The following is a 22474-nucleotide window of genomic DNA, read 5'->3' as shown; positions in this document are numbered from 1 at the left end:
CGGGGTTCATATAGTGCACAATAACCCAGGGAACTCACAGGGAGTCCGGGAAGAGGGAGGGGCGAAGCCGCACTCTTCCACGTATAGCAGCGTCGCTTAGACGCGAATTACATCATACAGACAGGGCAGGGTACGGCCTGAACTGATGGGGAAATGTGGGTCTTACACAGTTTGCCCAAAACACATCTTTGTGCTGTTGTTTTACACTGTCGATCATTGAGCTGTGCTACCGAGAGGGGGAGGGCTGGGCGAGTCCCGTAGGAACTGTCATGTCTGTGTGTGGATGTGGGCGCGGGATAGCGGGCACATTTACCACACCGAAAGCATTGTTTGCTTGAGTGAAGCGAATGCACGTTGGTTTCGTTTTTACAGAAACCGTGAGACATGCATAACGTAGTGTTTGCTCCGTTCGCTCAGCGATGGAGAGGCTTCGGTGTGCTGTAACACAAGCGTCACGCTCATGACATTTGAGGCAGGGGGCGCACTGATAACAGCGGGCAGATTGCCCGCGCTCGACTCCTCTGCGGCGGTCAACCGAGAGGGGGAGGGCTGGGCGAGTCCCGTAGGAACTGTCATGTCTGTGTGTGGATGTGGGCGCGGAATAGCGGGCACATTTACCACACCGAAAGCATTGTTCGCTTGAGTGAAGCGAATGCACGTTGGTTTCGTTTTTACAGAAACCGTGAGACATGCATAACGTAGTGTTTGTGGGCACTGGGTAGTGGGCACATTTACCACGTTTGATGCGCAATCGATCTGAGTCGATTTTATGTGCGCGAGCCCTGTGTGACGGGCTGTGCTTGTGTGTAGAGATGGGCACTGGGCAGTGGGCATTCTTTCTACACATAAAACACCATCGGCCGTGGCCGGGACACCAGAAAATACACTCTCTTGGGGATTTATCTGGGTAGCCGTGAAAACGGCATTTGTGTGCAGGCAAGCGGGCGACAGAACCGGCTTGTTGGCTGCAGAAAACACTGGACCAGTCACATTTGCTGGAACTGGACGAGCGAATAGCTTTGGTGGAAGTCCGGCCGCGGCGGGACTCGAACACCGTCGTTTTCCTAGGCATGCTAGGACGACTTCGGGGCCTCGGGCTTTACCACAATCCTAGGCCGCGGGCCACGCATGGCGGGGCGGCGGCCGGATGAGCGAGAGCGCGGTCTCGCGCTTCGGGCCTGGCGGCGCTGCGAAGTGGTGGCAGTGGGCGGTGGCTGGGGCTGTGAGCTCTGTGCAGACGGTTTCGCACGGCCTGCTGCAGAGCTGGAGCGCTTCGGGAGGAAGTGCTTCATAGCCTGTGACGCTTTCTGTACCTCGGCGAATCTCTCCGCAAAATCCTTCATGGAGGATCCGAAGAGGCCAGCGGGAGAAAGCGGGGCGTCGAGGAACGCGGTGCGCTCGGACTCGGCCATCTCTGAGAGCGTTAGCCACAGGTGCCTCTCAGTTACAATGAGAGAGGCCATACTCCGTCCAATGGCCTGTGCTGCAGACTTAGTGGCACGGAGAGCGAGGTCCGTGGCGCTTCTTAAGTCCGGCACGCAGATCGCGTCAGGTCCTTTCTCATCCAGCTTTCGGAGGAGATCGGCCTGGAAGATCTGCAACGTGGCCATGGTGTGCAGCGCCGACGCAGCTTGCCCGGCGGCGGAGAAAGCGCGGCGGAGCAGGCTTGACGTCGTGCGGCAAGCTTTTGAGGGTAGGGCCAGCTTAGCGCGCCGTCCAGCGGAGGGCGGGCATAAGTGGGCCGCTATCGCCTCTTCGACCGGCGGCAGCGAATGGTATCCCCTGTTCTTGGCATCGTCAACTGCAGAGAATGCCAAAGAAACAGATGGACGCACTCTAGCTGAATAGGGGGCGTTCCAGGACTTAACGACTTCTTCATGTAGCTCAGGAAGAAAGGGCGCTGGTTTGGACGCAGGCGAAGCGCGCTCCCCAGGCAGAAAAAAGCCATCCAGCCGATTGTGAGCGGGCTGCTCGGGCGAAGACCACTCGAGGCTGTGCGAGTACTCGCATGAGCTCTGTCTCGATGGACACTCTCTTGCCTGACGATGTGCTGGCAGGGGGCGTGAGATCCTCAGAGCTTGCCCAATCCTCACTGCCTGACGCCAGGATAGAGCAGGAATCATCCTCTCCCAGCAGGGCTTCCTCGTCAGCGATGTCGACGGAAGCGGCGGCAGACAGCGGCCACTGTCCGTCAGGAAGAGAGGCTGACGAAGCCGGTGAAGCAGGCAGGCGAACCGGCGAGCTTTGGCGGCTGGGGGAAGGTTCCGGGACCCGCTGGGCATGCGTTTTTTATGGCGCGACACCGCGGCGGGCGGGGGAGCAGTCTCGGCGAAGAAAGCCAGGCGAGTCCTCAGAGTCGCCATGGGCAATAGCTCGCAGTGAGGGCAGCCGCCGTCAGTGAGCGCAAGAGCTGCATGTTCCTCACCCAGGCAGGAAACGCAGATCACGTGGCGGTCCCCGTCGCTGAGTGTGGCTCTGCACGAGCCGCAGGAAGGCATCTTAAAAAAGATGCTACTCTTTTAGGATGTGTGTCGCGGCGGCGACACACACACACACAGTACAGAGAGTAAAAAGGATATAAGCGCCGGAAAGCGCAGCAGGAAGGCAAGGAAGGCGGCGCGGCCAGCGACTTCAGTGACTCGTCCCGCTGAAGGTGCTCTCTCTCAGACGGCGCGGCTTCTCTCCAGCTCCAGCAATGCGTGTGCTTCGCTTGAAGGATGAAAAATCAGATAATAGCTGCCTGCGAGTGGTATTTATAGGCCTAGACCGCGCCCGTTTCAGCGGGATGTGACGCAGCGGGCGCGAAGCACCCTCATTGGGTCTGGCGTCACGCCAGGCCTCGCTCGATAGGCTGCTGCAGTTGCCGCAGAGCAGCCAATAGGCGCGTGAGCTGCCTCACCTATTTTCCCCTAGCGTAAGATATCTTACGCAGTACGAGAGACCTCTCGTAAGAGAACTACATTTGTTATATTAGACTGGCATGCCCCAACAGAATAATACAAAATACACCACATTTCCAACAATCAATCAGCAATTCAAGTAAAATCTACTGTGTTCACATGACCCACCCTGTAATGTCCATTGCAATGATGAACCTTACTATTAGTATTTCTATAGTATTTGCAAGGACCAGACTTAGAAGTGACTGAGCGTTTGCAGTGACAGCACCAAAACTGTGGAATAGCCTGTGGAATAGTTGCATTAGTAATAATACAAAATGTAAGGTGTAAGAACCAGTTCAACAGGTAAATGCCTAATGTTGCATTTGCTTTCAGGGGGAATGGGGTGTAGGTGATGTACGCTTCAAAAAATATTCAATGTGAAGAATTCCTATCTTGCATGGGCTTTTACCATAACAGAAACTTCCACCAAAACACCATTGTCACTACATGTTTATGTTCTGTAGATACATTCATATAAATATAAATCAAATCACGAAATGACTGATTCTGAAAACTTTGCATGCAGTTTGATGGAGGTGTAGTGACAGTATTTGGGCTTAAACAATGGTTGCCATGGAAAAATTTTTTTGTAAACGATCTTTTGTCTTAGCCCATAAATAAGTATTCTTTCATAACTGTAGCTGCTCTGAAATGTATCAAGTGTCATCTTGCTTTGAAATTGCTCATATTGTTCATTTAATGTCAAGAACATAATTGCGTAAGTGCATAAATCATTAGACACACCTCATCTAGTTGACTTGGCACACCCATTGTGGTATAGCATATTCAGTGAAAATTAATAACATAGCTGTTCTTTGTCAAACCTCATTGATGTGAATACATTTTATGGCTGTTTTGAAAATAGTTTTTTGAAAAGATGAATATCTTTAAAACATGGTGGGTTATTCTTAAAGGGATACTTCACCGTTTTTTTCATATTAAACTATGTTATTCCCTTAACTAAGACGAGTTGATACATACCTCTCTCGTCTCAGTGCGTGCACTCAATCGCTCTGACGCGCGGCGTCACTTTGATAGCTCAGTTCATTCATTCACTCAGTTCATTCACCAAACAGAGATGAAGTTAGAAGCGACCAAACACCTCCACGTTTTCCCTATTTAAATACAGTTACATGAGTAGTTACACGACCAAGTATGGTGACACAAAATAAAACGTGGCGCTTTTCTAAGCGGGTAAAAAGGATAACTATAATGTATGGCGGAATAGCACTTGAAGTTGGAAGCACTTCGACGCAGCGCAGTAAAAAGTCACGTTGGTTCCAGAGCCATAGAGAGAAAGAGTTGCAACACTCTTTGATGTCGCCGCTATGGCTGTCACGTGGTTCATGTAAGGCCCAATAGTTCCAAAACATACGCTGGCTGTCATGTTCTTCTATGGAACAGACAGCAGCGATTGCATTATTGAATGGTAAATATAAAATAAAACACACACCCAAGTACTTTTTCAGCTATTATTGCATTATTGCATTTTGTTAATGTCAGTTTTGCATTTGGAGATAAGTTTTAGGCTATATTTTTGGAGGGAAAAGCTTAGTGTTCATGTTCGCATGGGTAGTAGCACTGGCTTTAGCGGCTCTAACTTAACTTTTCCATATCATTCATCTGATGATGGACGTCTCATGATATTTATTTTAGCACAACTGGGCTGTATTAGGCTATTGATTCCCGTGATTTTTCTTATAAATTTTGATTCAGCCATTAGCCTACCTTCGTGATCACGCAAAGAGGTCTGCCGTGGCGGTCCGTTCAGAGTTCGCTTAAATATTTTTTATTAAACAATGACAGACAACAAAAATGTGTGCTTGTGTGAGTGTGTGTGAACAAGAAAAACAAAAACCAGGGGCAGGTGATCCATGAAACAGACAGGACTGGTGATCCCATAACAATCATAGAGGTCCAGCATTGTTCTCACAAGCCGCTTCACTCAAGACAATAAAACATAATGAAAAGTTAGTATATCCCAAAAAATTTAATTAAATAAAAGTTGCTATAAAGGTGGTAGCGATTCATTACCGAACTCTTACTGTCACAGCTGACGAAGTCGCACTAGCAAGCAGGCAGTGCTTGAAAATTGGTTGAAACAACCAACATAAAATATAAATAATTACGCTGTGCATATACAAATGAAGACCAGTATAAGCATCGCAAAGGGCCTCTGATACAATATAGACAGTTGACAATTCAAAAGAGGTCGATATTTCAGCAACTTAACTCTGGAACAACTCGACGCGCAGCAATGTAAGTGAATGGTGTCCAACGCCCAAATGACAGTGTTTGGAACTATTCCGATCTTCAAATCCCGGAAGTAGGCGGTTAAAAGCGCCGCCATTTTTTACAACGGAGGTCTATGGGAGTGTCGCAAGTTCTTGCAACTCTTTCTCTCTATGGCTCTGGTTGGTTCTAATGACAGAAGTGAGAGAGTGACTTTTTACTGCGCCGAGTTAAAGTGCTTCCAACTTCAAGTGCTATTACGCCATACATTATAGTTATCCTTTTTACCCGCTTAGAAAAGCGCTAATTAACTAACATTAATAAAGATTAATAAATACTAAAACAAATGTATGCATTGCTAGTTCATGCAGTGAATACATTAACTAATGTTAACAAATGAAACCTTATTGTAAAGTGTGACCATTTACATAGTTAATTATCTGATGATGAATTATGTATGAACATTCCAGTTGTAAAAGTAAAGTTCTGTAATTTGTACACCATGCAATGAATAAATTGGCTCAAATTTAGATCAATTTGCTTATTATGAAGATCTAGCTTGTTTCATAGATGATTTCATGTTAATGAAATTACTTAAGCTGCTTGACATGCTCCTCTGCTCCCAATACCCTAATTTGCTTGGTCAATTTATGATTAATTTCAATCAGATAATTAGTTTTGTTCCTGAACAGTGAATTTGCTGCCCTGAAACAAAACTTCTTTATTTGGTAATCCTTTTCATTCAGCCTGTTTTCAGATAATCATCTCTATCATGAGTCATAGCCTACTCATTAAATTGTTCAACATTCTTGACCTCAGATTCACATGATGGCTATTCTCATTTAAATGGTTACATTGTATTTATTTAACACTCATATCTTTCTCTGTTACCATATTTTATGCCGTTTCCATTCTATTGACTCTATTAAATGCATTGATTGGTTTCAGAAGATTGTGGTAAGAATGTAGTCTAACAGTGGTGAAGAGGTGCAGTAGCTACACAGATTAATTGAATATTGATTGTATTTCATGTTCATCTAATCCTTGACAGTAGTCAGAATAAATGGTTTAGTAAAGTAAACATATGTAGCTTGTTGAGAAGGAAACTGTAATTGAATTAAGCTGGATGACATCTGCAGAGCTGCTTTTGCTAATTCGACTTGGTTCCATAATTGATGTGTTTTGCAACACTGTTGCTGATCTGAATAGAATTAACATCTATTCTAAATCATCTAACATCTATAGATCTAAATCATAGTGAATAATGACACTGTTGTCTTCTATAGAGCTGCTTACAGCTGAACTGAACTCATTTCACAATGATCTTCACACAGTTATTACAGTTTTTCTTAATTGCAAACACATGAAAGAATGCACAATTTTCTCACAACTAAAAGCACAATCTCGTAACTACACCAATTTGTACAGATGGAAGGGTGCAAATACAGTAAAATACAACAATGAACTTTAGTTTTTCTGAATTGCTAAAATACTAAACCCCATTCTCTGTACCATATTATCATAACCTAAACCAATTTGTCGAATAAATCACTCTTTCTTTAAAAACTTAAACAAGTTTTAAGTGTGTTACAGTTACAGTGATGTGTTGTAAGATGTGTTACAGTTACAGTAATCAGTACTTCTATTTTTCTAGGACACAGACAAATATTTCAAATTGATGAAATATTTCAAATATTAGATTTACAAGAGTAAATGGTTTTGAGTGTAGAGCTTCATTTTGACCTGAAAATAGTATGTTTGGGGAATTGGGTAAGACGTTATGGATTTGTGTTTACTGTTTTGAGAATACGAGGCATAGTTTCAAGAAATGTGTTTAAGCAATCGAGAAAAACTTTAACCTACCTACCTACCTAAGCAGTTCAGATTGTGTGTGTGCATCTCTGCCCATGTAACATCATGGATGGGGACACGTGCGATCTTTGTATTAGCTGTTTGGGAGAGGAGCATGAACAGTCAGCTCATTAGGGTGGCCGAGAAGCAGGACGCGCAGAGTAAAAGTAAACTGGATGAGCACTTCCTGCAGTCACAGCTACAGCCTCCATGTCCGGGTTTACCATTCTTACCAAGGTGTCGAGATCCTGGAAGAAACAATTCTCCCCTTGTCTAAGAAGTCCCACGGTCCATCATTACTCTTCGATGGTGAGGCTCAAAGAGAATGGCTATGGGACGATGCCCAAGGTTAAAGAGACTTTGGCTGCATATCTCTCCCCTGTGTCATCCCTCAAAGCCCCGATGCTGCCCACCAAGCCATGCCGTACAACATCCTTGCTGGTGGGCAAGGCATATATGGCGGCAGGTCAGGCGGGTGCTTGTTTACATAATGATGCGATTGGATCCAACTTGTATCATGATGCATCTTTTCTAACATATTTGCATTGGTAAAAAACAATTTATTTATATATAATTATTAGTAGATGAGCTATACTTTTATTGCTTAAAAAGTGACCAATAATTTGTGACCAATATTCTATATGTAGATTTATTTCTCCTCTCTAAACTGTTTCTCAAGCGTGTTCTCTCATCACCACCTCATCACGTACATTAGACATGCACGAGCCCGTTATCACTGATGCGCAAAAAAAACATATGTGTGCTCTCGGTTCACTGATCGCTATAACATTGTATTTCTGCATGAACACAGTTCAATATATTTGCGTAGTTGTCATAATTAATGTTCTGTGGGTGTTTTATAACGGATGCTTGCCGAAGAAGCATGTTTTAGAGAAGTTTGTGAGAATCAGTGTGGTGTTTATGTACACATGAACATCAGATGCTCCAAACATAGACACAAATTGCTTGTTCTGACAGAGGAACAGTTCACTGATAACATCGACCCGCCTTCAGATTGCTGAGTTTCCACACATTCAGAATGTTTTATGTTTCATTTGTATTTTAGTGTGTTTAATAATTCAGAATGGATCCTTATAGTATGCGGTCCTTTGGCATTTCCCTTTGGTATGGCAGGTTGACTTGAGCTTATTTAAGTAGCCTAACTGTATATAGTCCAGTTGGGTAGTGCACATATTAAATGATACCGTTACCGAGGTGATAAAAGCACCAAATTTTACATGAAGCTTCTTTAGGACCTCCTAAATGATTTCAGCCTAGGAGCCCAGCTGAAATATTGAAATTTAGTGTCAAATCACTTAAAAAACAATATTCATGAAAAACGTTTTTTTTGTTTTTTTTCCCTCTCAAGTAAAACTTTCAGGGTAATGGCCTTTTAAGATCACTGAATAAGCTTCCTGTTGTTAATTTGTGCTCAGGCCAGTAGATCTTCCAAATTATAAGTGTAAAACAGAGTGCCAAGACACCTTATACCTAAAAAAAAACCTCAAAAAGCCCTGTATAATATAGGCGTATATTATGTATATTCAGTTAAACTAGGTCATTCATATAGCTATCTACTGAGTTCATAGTTTGGTCATTAGTTTTATGTTAGGCTGCATCACATCACATTAAATCCTATTTGTGTGTGACAGTTCATATCTAGATGTACTTTCAGTTATTTTGGTTGCCTATTGTAGACGTGTTGCAGGTCAGAATTTGTTCGTTCGTTTATGCTTAATATCCAACTAAGGAATACACTTGGAATACACTTGGCAACCTCTTAGAGTGCTCTGGTTGGACGACAGCACTCACTGAAGCAGAAGTAGCATCTTCTGGAAAGGCTGATTCATTTCTGAAAGCAGCACACCTAACTAGGCATGGTGCGAGTCATGGAGACCAAGTATACTGTCACTTCACAATCTACAGCAGGAAGCTTTTAGGCTTATTGCTGGCCCCAAATATGAAGATACCTTTATCACTTGGAGAAATGACATGCTGAAGAAGAGTCCAACTTTCATGTATTGGGATCTAATACTAAGATATGAAACCCTCATTCTCATTTTTGTCAGAGCTCACAGAGAGAAGAACTTCCTTCTATATGTAGAAGTTTTAGAAGAACTTATCCCTCTATTTTTTGCCTTGGACCATGCAAACTATGCAATATGGGTGTCTGTCCACATCAGGGACATGAAGTCTTTGCCCAGCACCATCAAGGATGAGTTTGAAAAGCATTCACACTGGATTCTCTCAAAGACATACAACAAGTTCTCTGCAATACCTTTCGACCAAGCTCATGAACAAGAGAATAAGATTGTGAAAGGTTGCAGTGGTGCAGTTGGTCTCACAGAAAACCCAAATGCTTTCAGATGATGGATGATCTCTGGACCAGAGTTGGTAAGATTGCTGAAAGAATTTGAAGAGGACTTTCTTCCTGAAAATGACATAGGCCTAGATAATCCTAAGAACTTACAGCATCATGAACAGTGTCTTTCCACACAGAAGACATTTCAAAGACATGTAGCCAACCTGTCTGAAACTATTAAAAGAATGGGCAACCCTTTCTTGTATGATTTTAAAGATCTAGTCACTCTTGACAGCCATAACTGTGCAGATGAATCTGTAGCTAAAACAGAGTTCATCTTAGAAGAGAGAATATCCTTTCTGGGCACAGAACTGAACTCGCTGTCAATGACAGCACAGCTATTGCCACAGCGCAGACTGGACATTCAGCGCATGACGGAATCATTCCGCTGCGGCACTATAGTCCCGCTCAGACAGTTTCAGAGAATGCTGGGTCTCATGGCCTCAGCGTCATCTGTACTCCAGTTGGGCCTGCTTCGCATGCGCCCACTGCAGTTCTGGCTAAAAGCGCGAGTACCGCGCCGAGCATGGACTTCCGGTCTATTCCGCCTCAAGGTCGATCAGAAATGCATCACGGCTCTGAAAACTTGGAGTGTGACCGATTGGTACCGGTCAGGTGTAAGCCTGGGGATTTCCTCGAGTGTGAAGGTGGTGTCTACTGCTTGGAAATGATGGCAGTCGACAACGCGCTGAGGCGTTTTTGTCCCCAGATAAAAGGACACCACGTTCTGGTCCGTTCGGACAACACGTTGGTGGTAGCCTATATAAATCGCCAGGGAGGTATTAGGTCACGGAACCTCCACAGGTTGGCGGAGCGCCTCCTGGTCTGGGCTCAGCACAATCTGCGCTCGCTGAGAGCAGCGCACGTGCCAGGCCACCTGAACGTGGGACCAGACAGACTGTCCAGGAACAATGTTAAGACAGCAGAATGGTCTCTACACCCACAGACAGTCCAACTGCTGTGGAAGACATTCGGCAGAGCGAAGGTAGACCTGTTCGCGTCTCAGGAAATGAGTTTTTCTCCAAGAGCAGGGATGCGCTGGCCCATGTCTGGCCCCGCTGCCCGCTCAATGCCTTTCCCCCCGTCTCGCTCCTACCTCAGGTATTAGAGCGAATCAGGGAAAACGGATGCTCAGTGCTACTTGTGGCTCCGTTCTGGACGAACCAAGTTTGGTTCCCGGTTCTGATGCAGCTGACGAGCACTGCTCCATGGCCAATACCGACAAGGAAGGACCTCCTCTCTCAGGCCAAGGGCTCAATCTGGCATCCTCACCCAGAGCTTTGGTCCCTACATGCGTGGGCCATCAACGGGTACCCGTTAACCTCCCGGTAGAAGTGTTAAACACGATCACGCAGGCTAGAGCCCCGTCTACTAGACGGCTCTACTCCTCAAATTGGTCTGTGTTCACTAGCTGTTGCACAGCTCGTGGCTTTTCACCCTCAGACTGTGGGGTGACGGAGGTTCTCTCCTTCCTGCAGGAGCTACTGGATAAGGGCAGAACCCCATCCACGCTCAAGGTCTATGTGGCGGCCATAGCAGCGTTCACTAAACCGACGCTTGGCCAGTCACTGGGAAGGAACGATCTGGTCATTCACTTCCTTAGAGGAGCTAAGAGGCTGAATCCTCCCAGACCTCCCTCAGTTCCCATGTGGGACCTTTCTACGGTCTTGGAAGTCATGAAAGGTGCCCCATTCGAGCCAATCCGATCAATAGATATCAAACACTTGTCTTTCAAGACAGCGTTTCTTCTGGCTCTCGCCCCTAACCCTAACCCTAACCCAGGCTAAGTTGCTTTCGGTCTAAAATCAGTACTATCTGCCCGATGCTATCGGCTCAGAATACTGAAAATGCTCGAGCACCGCTCGCTGATCGATTAAATAACTTCATGGGCAGTGTGTAAGACCTGTAATATTCATCAGACCAGGCCGAGTTTTCGCCCTGATTGTGTGGAACACTATATAATTGCTCCTTACAGGACGCTACTTAGTACAGGAATGATGCTGTTCCAGCCCCTCTTTCCTGGACTCTCTGCGAGTCCCTGATGATCATGCACTATATGAGCCCCGGGCACTTGCCCTTGGGACTTTGGTGTTGGATCTCAGCACGCACAGCGTTTTACACTGTGTTCCCCTAGCGTAAGATATTACGCAGTACGAGAGACCTCTCGTAAGAGAACGTACTCGGTTACTAACGTAACCTCGGTTCTCTCTAGAAGAGGGAACGAGTACTGCGTATCTTTGCCGTGCATGCACACGCTCTGGTTCGCTTCGGCGATGAAAAACCAGATTTCACAGCCTGTCGAGCTATATTTATAGGCCCAAGCCACGCCCGTTTCGGCAGGACGTGACGCAGTGGGCGCGAAGCGCACTCATTGGATCTGACATCACGAGGGGCCTCTTTCGATAGGCTGCTGCAGTTGCCGCAGGGCAGCCAATAGGCGCGCGAGCTGTCTCGCCTATGTCTGCATGCTGCCGCAACGCGTTTTACATTATTACAAAATTAAGGATAATTTTTTGGCTTCAATATCTCGCGGAAAAGAGGTTTTCACCTAGCGTAAGGTATTACGCAGTACTCGTTCCCTCTTCTAGAGAGAACAGAGGTTACGTTAGTAACCGAGTACGTATTTGCTTCCCTTGCCAGAAATCCATTCCAAAAATTAGTTGCTGCCTCATGGCAGTTCCAAAAGCTTGAGAGACTGACTGTCATCTTGTATGACAAGTCCAGTCCTTCAAGCTCCATTGTCCAGAAGAGGAAAGAACTCTTCTGCTATGGGAGTAGGACAATGGAGAAACTGCCACCCACCCAAGATACTCTACTGCAGCACATCAGACGGGCAGTTTATCAGACTGGAATCTGGGCGACCAGCACACTCTCACAGCAAGGTATTCCTTCTCCAAGGGACTATGGATGGACCAAGGAAACAGGGTCTTGGGAACCAGTTTGGATGACACTTCCAGAAATCCCCACAGCTTGCAGAGATCAAAGCTTGCACTTATCAAATGTTGCTGTTAGGGGGATTGTTCCACATGCAAATGTGGCAAAGCAAGTTTAGACTGCTCACCTCTTTGCAAATGCAACTGTAACGACTCATAATTATCAATTACAGGGCCAATAAAGACCATATTGCTAATACTTTAACATGTATTGAAGCTTTAGTTATGTAAAAGTTCATAAACATAAACAAACATATCAAAATGTTAACTTTGGGATTCATTTGAATACTTTATCTTGTGCAGGAACTTGAAAATCTCTGTGTTTTTAAGCATATTTCATTGATAATGATATACTTCTAATATGACATGTTACAACATTTATTTCCGAGGGCTCCTAGGCCAAAATTACACTATAGACCCTAAGGAAACACCATGCAAAATTTGGTGCTTTTATCACCTCGGTAACAGTATTTTCACTACGCCACCGGACTAATAACTGAGCAGAGTAAGTTGTAAATAACTTTTATATTTTTTTTTTCATTCCATCGTATTCCATTGAATCGCCTTGTTGAATCGAATCGAAATCGGATCGCACTGCATCGGTATTGCATCAGTAACTGCTTAATATGTATCTTTAATGTATCATATCGTTGGTTATGCATCGAGATGTGTTTCGCATCGGCCTCAGTTATGGAGATGCACATCCCTATTACATAGGCTACTATGCCTATCTTACAAGCATACCAGGCCTACCCGCTCAGGGACTTATATGAGGGCGAAGGTGTGGGGCCAGACGCTATTAAAGAGCTGCGTCAGGCCACTGATCTATCTCTCCGTGCCACAAAGGAGATGGCCTGTGCCATCGGCCACTCCATGGCATGGCAGCTATGGTGGCCACAGAGAGACACCGGTGGCTGAACCTCTCGGTCATCAAGGAGAAGGACAAATATAAAGTGTAGCATCAGTTCTGGCAGGTAACGTTAGTCAAGCTCGCATCAGGTGACTCTCAGCTGATCCACGTCTACATGAATACGACGCATATCACTGTATACATATATAAGCTCCTTCAGTATTATCAGCAGCTATCGCATTTCTCAGGAGCTAATTAAATGCGAAATTCGGCAGGCAAACCACATCATCTCACAAGGAATCGGGAATTTAGCGAGAGGAATTCATTCCCCACAAGGATTTCACCTCAGATTAATTCAAATTTGTGAGCTTGAACATGAGATTTGCCGCATTGTTTATAAGCTGCCTGATTTGGAAGTGACCTCAGTCTGCATTGCTGCTCGCATCGCTGCATTATTGACACAGGACTCCATGTGATTCACTCTCCATTCATCTCTGAAAGTCTTCACGAAGCTAAGTTGCTTTTTAATGCTCATTGCTAAAAGCTATCAGGGTATTGGCAACATGCTTGTTGTTAATGCTATACGTGTGGCTTGGGCTCAGGCATGTACTGGCCATCGGGACTACTGGGAGATTCCCGGTGCTAAAACTGCTTACTTTAAAAGCTGTTAGTTGCTATTGGAAACATGGTGGTTTTACTTTTAATTTTAAGGTTATTTAGCCCAGTCGTTATTTGGAACATGGCTGTGTTTTAGGCTTAAACGTGGTGTCATTGTCACATGCTGTGCTAAGCTTATCAGGTATCAGCAATATGCTGTCATTTCAGCAACATTGCTATCAGTACTGTATCCTTGTTACTTCGGCTTCTAGTATTTTTGCACATACTGTCCTCATCAACATGCTGTAGTAATCAAGCGTTGTTTTTTGATTATCTGGTTGCATTGGAAAAATGAAATAAAAATTATTGCAACATGCTGTGTTAAAGTTACCACATGCTTGTGGCTAAAGCTATCGAGATATATCGGTAACATGCTTGTGCAAAAACACAGTACAATCACCGCAGAGGTCTGGTATTCAACACTAACAACATCGTAGCTTCATGGTCCTGTGAAGGAGTGTGGAATCATGGGAGTCGTCATCTTCACCTCCACAGCCGATGGAATCTGTAGGACGGGAGCACTGTATTCATAGTTTAGCTGCGCACTGCATCTGGGTGTATGCTTCCCCGACCGGACTACACTAGTTTTAATACTAGTCCTATGGTTATACAAACATGCTAGTTGTATCAGTTTGTTGCTGCTAGTCTGAGCTATTGCTGTTGGGTGTATGCTTCCCCTGCCAAACTACACTAGTTTTAGCAATAGTTCTGTGATTTATACAACATGCTTGTTTTATAAGTTTTGTTGCCACTAATCGGAGCTATTGCTGTAGGGTGTATGCTTCCCCTGCCAAACTACACTAGTGTACTAGTGTACTAGTACACTAGTCACTAGTTTCTCCATCTCTCATCTCTAGCTCACAGTCGTCACTCAAAGAAACTGGATCTGGACTGCGGGTATGCACCAAGCAAGCAGCTGATTCATTTTGATATCTAAATTTTTACTTCTTCATTTCAGGCGTGCAATTGTCATTGCAATATGCATGTTTACTGCTAAGCATTTTGGGTAAAGCAGCCTTCCACACAGTGATAAGTGGTGGATCTCTGGGGAAGCACCATTTGGTAGCCCGTTTCCTTTGTGATACTTTGATAATGAGGCCCTTAAAATTAGATAATCAGGTTAGACTCCCAGCTTGGGATCTAGCTGTGACATTGGAAGGGTTGTCCTTGGGCCCTTTGAGGGTTGCCCTTTGAGCCCTTGGACTCTGCATCTGATAAATGCATCGCTTTAAAGATGGTGTTTCTTTTGACGATTACATCACTTAAAAGAGTAGAAGATCTGCAGGCCCTGTCGGTTGTCTCCTCCTGCTTAGAGTTTGCTCCGGGTTGGGTGAAAGTTACTGTACCGTTATGTACTTAAGGTACACACTAATGTGGCCCGCTCATCCTTCAGGCCTTTCCTCCTCCTCCTCACGTGGCGGCAGAGCAAGAGAAGCTACATTTACTTTGCTCTTTGCTCTTTATGCATAAGACTTCTTAATGGAGGAAATCTGATCAGCTGCTGGTGTGCTTCGGGCCCCCTAAGGAGAGCTGCCCGGCCACCAACGGACAATCAGCAGGTGGATTGTGGATGCGATTTCTATGGCTTATGAGGCGTGCTTTTTACCTTCACCTCTTCTAGTCAAAGCACATTCCACGTGGAGTATTACATCTTTCATAGTGTTACTGTCGGGGGCCTCCCTCCAGGAAGTTTGTGATGCGGTGGGGTGGTTCTTCCCGCACACATTTATAAGGTTTTATAGCCTGGACCTTCCAGTCACTCTGGGGTCTCAAGTTCTTTTGTCCTAAGTTGTGCTGGAACAGCTTCATACCAGGACAGGGATTTGTCAGTATAGTTCGTTCCCCAAAGCTTCATCATTGGACGCAGCACGAGTTCCCTCGGAAGAGAACGTCTCAGGTTACGCACGTTGACAGCAGCGCGGATTGATAGAAATGGAAAGAAAATAGTGCCGATTAAAAACTGAGGTATGAATTTTGTCTGGCGTGTTTTTTGTGATGTAAATTAATCAAGCTTTGAAACGCATATAATTTTTTCACGTAAAAACGCACAGTTTTGAGGCCCCGGAAACTAACCGGGAATACTTTCTTGAATAACTTCCAGCGGCCAGAACTCTGACCAGGGAGGTGACCACAGAGTGGGTCAGTGTGTATGCACTATAGTGCTGGTAAGGATTGCATACAACTTCATGTCTTAAATGGGCGAACTAACCCTTTAAAATAATGGGCCACATCACTAGTCAACGTGATCTCATGAGAATACGTGTGTATTTTTACGTAAAGTGTAGTTCTACCATACGTACGTTTATTTACGTTTTATACACACAGAAACGTATCCACGACTTTCCCGAACTCTGACCTTTCCCGTGATCGCTATGGCAACGTAGAACAAGCCGGTAACGAACTTCCGGTTTACGTTAGCCTGAAGATACCGCTAACAGAGAGCTCAACAAGCCCAAACAATTTGCTTGGATAATGAGGAGTAGAGCTTAGATCGGGCCCAAAAAATCAAGCCCGACCCTACCTGAGCCCGTTGTGTCCGAGCCCGGCCCGACACATTAACTGTAATTATGAGCCCGAGCCCAATTTAGACCCAATCATTTTTAATACGTGGGCCGTTATAACCAGGGGCGGCGCCAGATAATTTTTTAACGTGTGCTGAGGGGGTGCTATATATATTATATATATAAATACTTTTAATAAATGAGCAAAAATTGGCCACTTAATATTTAATATTCAATTATTTTAATGATCACAATTAAAGTATTAATTTTATTAAATTGAACAAGCACAACATTCGGCATTCAATCAAATATTATTAAAGATTTATTATTAATAATGTTATTTCAACACAATATCTCGTTATTTCGACATTATATGTGTGCCGAGTGTGCGTGCAATAAGCAAGATGTGCATTTGTAAATCCAGTGGCACGCGTGCATTGATTTTTATTAATAAACTAGTGTTTTCTGTCAGTGTCTGCTGCAAAGATGAAGATAATCATGGTGTTCACTTTTCATAATCAACATAGATGGAAAAAATTACATTATAATATTTGAACAAATATGAAACTAAATGCTCTTATTTAATGGCTACAACAAATATAGTAGGCCTACATACTCTCTATTTGTACAAATTGCTGCACATTCAAGTTAATTCTAGAATTAATTTTCACATTATTGAAAACAATAAACATACCACTTAAAAATATATAATAGAGGGTTTTCACCTGCGTCACGATTTGGTCAGTTACCCGGATGCGCGGCCATATTGGAGGTACTCGGATGTAAACAACGGCATGGATTGCACTGTTTATGTACTACTGAACACATTGTTACACTAATTTCTGATGTCTAAACCACGGGAACAACACATGGAAGCTGCGAAATCATATAGAGAAGGACTTAAAGCAGGAAAGAGCTCAACATTTTGACAAACTTAAGGTAATATGTGGTAAAGATCTAAACGAGCTAGCTTCTCTAACTAGTCCTTACTTCTATTTCGTATCCCGACATTGGCTACGTTCAGATTGTCAGTCCAAAAAAAAAGCACATGAAATCCGTTTCAAGCTACATCCCTATGTGGTTTAATATCCAAATCACATATCAGGAAATCCACCAGTCTGAACGCTCTTTCGCGTGGTTTATGTGACTTTCTCACGCCACGTAAAATGTAAACATCAGACGTTGTTATAGGGAACATGCTGAAAGTCGTTGCCGAAACAAGGTTGTGTTGTTGCAAGTGCCGGACGAGCAGAAAATTATTATTTTTGAAAAGTATTTTGAAACCGGCGCGGAAAAAGAGTTGTGCATACAGTACCAGGCCAGCCTCCTACAGTTCTGCAGCTCGAGACGCAGTAGTCCAGCGCGGCGGCTACACATCTCCATATTGTAAAATTTAAATAAGAAAACATTTATATTGCAAATGCAAACCCCTCCATCAACGCAACATCATTGCCGTGTTGTCAAAGAGCTGCGTGGACACACAAATCGGACCTGAACAGTTGCATACAGTGTGGACATCATTTTAGATCATATTCCAATCGGATACAAAGATCGGATTGACAGTGTGTATGTACCCATAGTTAACTATTTTACGTCAAAATTTTAGCCATAGTTAACGCTTCATTTACACATGTGGCTGATGCTGTGCCTCTCTCAACCACAAACGCCATCTTTCATCAGTTTTTTGCACTCTTCTCTTTAACTTTCGGCAGTCTATAGAACTAGAAATGTTTTTTCTCGGTGCGACCGATGAGTACAGACCAAAACTTGACCATTTTTCAGAAGCAATAATCAGCCAAATTTGCGAGTCCGTTCAGTTCAATGGCACTGTTTACGTTCAGTGCCTCCAAAATGGCCGACTTCCGGATTGATGACGCGTCGTGAAAACCCTCGGAATATCAGATATTTCATGCCATATCTAACAAATTTGTGAATATTTTGAATAAAAAAAGGAAAAACGACATAAAAGCAGATCATCATTCATTCAGCTCTGTTGTTGCTGCGGTGTGTCACGTGACAAGCAATGACGCGTCACCATGGAAACCATAAAGTGACACGTTCTAAATAACGGTCGCCTTGAAAAACTCACGCTGGGGGGTCAGCCAGAATATTTTAAATGTACATACTTGTCTTCTGAACGAGAACATGGTTAAACTTGCGAAATTAGGGCATTTTTTGAGAAAATTGGAATGTGTGTGAAAACAGGTGAAGAATCTGGATTAATGTTTGGACTGAACTGAACTGAATCAACACTGAATTGACTTCATCTGAATAGTGATACTATTGTCTTTTTTAGAGATGCTTTACAGCAGAGTTAAACATTTAACATCATTGATCATAATTTTCCCCGTTTATTACCTTAAAGCTGCTTTTAAACAATCTGTATTGTATAGAGCTATACAATAGACTCATCTCGAGCCCTGGGGACTAATCTACTATTAAAAGCTTTAAAATTGCAGGGTGGAAGGTGGGACTACAAATTTCACTGGCACAAGTAAGTACTCACTTGAAAGGACTAGATAAACAAGCTTTACCTGAACTCCAGGGGTTGGATATGGCACCTCCATTGCTATGGTTCATATTATATAAGCATATTTGTATTATTCTTTTATCGACAATGCATTTGCAAAGTGACATTTACTGACAATAAGCATGAATCATCTTCATTGTACTACGGAGCCCGGGAAGTCACCTGTGTGAGAGAAAAACAAAACAATCCGTGGCGACGGTTTTGCAATCCGTCCGCTCAGTTTATAAACCGTACTCACGAAATCTCAAACTGTTCCCTCGGTTTAACAAATCGTACCCACGGATTAATAAACCGTACCCACGATTTTCTAATCCGCGCTCTCAGATTTGTAAACCGTGCCTTGTTAAACTTCTTATACTGTCTATGGGTTAACCACCACTAAAGCACAAGGTTAGTGGTTGAAGAGAGATCCCCTGATATGATTGTAAAGCGCTTTTAGGTGTACAATAGTACATATGAAAGTGCTATAAATGCCTCATTCATTCATTTAAGGCTGCAACAACTTAAATGTATTTTTAAAAAGTAATATGAAAAAGTAAACAATTTTAACAGAAAGCTGAAATTTAACTAAATGTGAAAAGAAATGAACTTTCTGTTCAATACTTCAATACTTTCTGAAAGCACAGAATGTTTGGTCTTTCTGATATTTTGCACATCTTCTTTATGCATAAAATTATAGATTAACGATCACGATGACCCACGGTATTTAATGAAGAAAAATACAGCTGAATGGAGATACAATGAAGGCAGAAGCATTTGATTCCATTTTTCTTTATATATAAAGAAAAATGGAATCAAATGCTAAATGTATGTACAGTATATATATTAGGGTGGCCCTTATTTTTGGATTTTTTAAATCTTCTGCTCTCACCCTCCCAATCAACTCTCCTTCATGGGAAATGTAAACAGACTAAATTTAGCTGAGATTGCACTACGTGTAGGGTATGCTCAACGAAATTGAAATTCCGCCTTAATATCGCATAGAAACGGTTCTATTTAAAGCAGTATCTTCCTAAAGAACCCTTTACATGCTGTAATGGTTCTTTCGTGTTAAAGTTTAGGGTTTTTATTCCCGCTTTTTTGTTTTTCTAATTTGTAACTGAGAAAACCACCTCATTTTTAGGCCTACTGATTTTCTGGAGCTCAGATCTTAAAGAACGGAGTCTGAAGGGGAGTATGCTAATCTTGTACAGGAGCTAAAACTTACTTTAGGATGTCTGTGGGACAATTTGCTCATTCAAACAGTGGCACCGCATCTGACGAGACAAACCACAAACTTCAGGGAACCGAACTTTCAAATCATTGTCCTTATAGTTTTTGTTAGTTAACAAAACGGGATTCGTCGACACACAAGCAATCAGAAGATGATTGCTGTGCTGTGACGTCCCCTTTGTTTCCTTGTATGTGTTTGGCTGAAGCTTTTTCTGTCGCCGCAAAAGTAAAAAAAAATCGACATTGAAGCGGAAAAAAAAAGTCGGAAGCACTCATTACACAAACAGCTGATCAAAAAATAAAACCATTATTCGTGCGTCAAAATCTCGTTCAGTGTGAAAGGACCTTGCGCGCATATTACTAACGCGTTCTTTAAAGGGGTCATAGACTTGATTATTTTATTATTTTATAATGTTTCCTGGGGTGCCCTTATAATGTTAGTATGATTTTAACATCAAAAATTGTCATAATTTATAAATAAAAGGCATTTTTCCAAGCCTGATTTTAGCCTCTGATTTGAACGCTCTGTTTGAAGGGGTATGCTAATCTGCTGTGAGACTTCAGTGTAAACGCCCACTGCTGTGATTGGCTGACATGTTTGCATATGAAATAGCTAGTATTACATGTGGAACTCTCTCTAAAACTTTTACTACGTTTTTACTATAACAGCTATCGAGATTAAGGAATCGTGAAAAAAGTATTGATCATAATGATCTATTCCCATCACATGAAAGGTTGCAGTGATGAGCATTGAGCAGATGACAGACAGTCTGTTGATTGAGAATGAAATTACACATGGCTTTCACCAAATAATAATGCAAACACGATGTAAATACAGTAAAAGCTTCGTTGTACTGTATATTGTAACAGCGTCATGATTTTGTGATGATTGATTTCAACGAGTTTTGGCAAGTGTCCAGATAAACTCCTGCTGTTTGATTGACAGATTGGGCAATTGGAAAGGGAGCATTCTTTGATTGCTTTCTTTATATAATTTAATCACAGTTTAACGTGCATCTGAGACGCGTCTCTCTGTAGGCAAGGGCGTGGTTAGCTGGTACCCTCTGACGTCACAGGGTACCACAACTGCCAATAGGAAAATTCAACTGCAGTAGCCACTGTTCAATCTGAAGAGGGCAGCACTCAGACGTTTTTAGATCATATATTGTAGAATTAAAACACTTTAAACCCAAATGTCAAAAAAAAAAAATACTTGAATCAATTAACAGCATTAATAAAGCCCCAGTCTTACAGATCATTAACTAAAAAAAAGTTTGTTTTAGGGTTTAGTTACCCTTGAAGATATTTCACTGGAACTTGGTCTTCATTACATCTATATCATGTTCAGCGCCAATTGTTATGTACCGGTATTAATGTATTCAGCTAACAACTGTTGTTAGAGCACTGTCATTTTTTGCTACAATTTTCCATGTCAATAAAAAATAAAATACAATTTTTTTAATAAATAATATATAAGAATAATATTAAAATATAAAGATACTAATATTAATGAAAATAAGCTATTTAAAAGGTTATTTATAACACCATTAAGACCCTATAATACTTGAAAAGCATGGTTCTTTATGGAACCTTATAAAAAGGGTTCTATTTAGCACCAAAAGGGGTCATGCTATTGCTATAAGCCAAAGAACCCTAATTTGATATTGTTTAGAATTGTTGATAAAAAGATGCATTGAACATAACTTAAATGACAAATGATCTGGATGGTATTTTGCATACATTACGTAGCCTACTTCTTGTGGAGAAACAAATGAGGGGGTGAGAGGTTAACATTTCCAATAAAAAATGTTTTACCCCCCAATAAGGGCCACCCTAATATATATATATAAATGTTATATATGTGTGTGTGTGTGTGTGTGTGTGTGTGTGTGTGTGCGTGCGTGTACACAAGATCTTGACCAAAAATGTAAACACCTCTTTATGGAAATAACATTACAACATTTATTTCCATCAAGAGGTGCATACATTTTTGGTCAAGATCTTGTATTGACAATGCAAGGGTCAAGCGCTCTGTAAAGTCTCCTCCAGCACAACCCAAAGACTTTCAATGAATCATTGAAAGTCTGGACTCAGAGGTGACAGTTCATGTAAGAAAATGATTCTTCATGCTCCGTCCCAATCATTCTTTCACAATTTGAGCCTGATGAATCTTGACATTGTCAGCCTGAAATATGGCCATGATGCGTTTCCAACATGGTTGTTTCAGAAATGAAAAGCTACACACTCCATCAATTACAGTTAGAACTGTTGACAAGCATATAACAATATAGAAACATAATAATCACTGCGATAATGATCTTAGACTCTTAAGAATTTGCATATTTAAATCCAAACAGCAACTTGTTTTGGCCAGGCAGTGTATATGATTTTTCATGTGCAGGTG

The sequence above is a fragment of the Squalius cephalus genome (assembly GCF_949319135.1).
Source record: "Squalius cephalus genome assembly, chromosome: 2".
Lineage (NCBI taxonomy): Eukaryota > Metazoa > Chordata > Actinopteri > Cypriniformes > Leuciscidae > Squalius > Squalius cephalus.
This window is presented reverse-complemented; position numbering follows the sequence as displayed.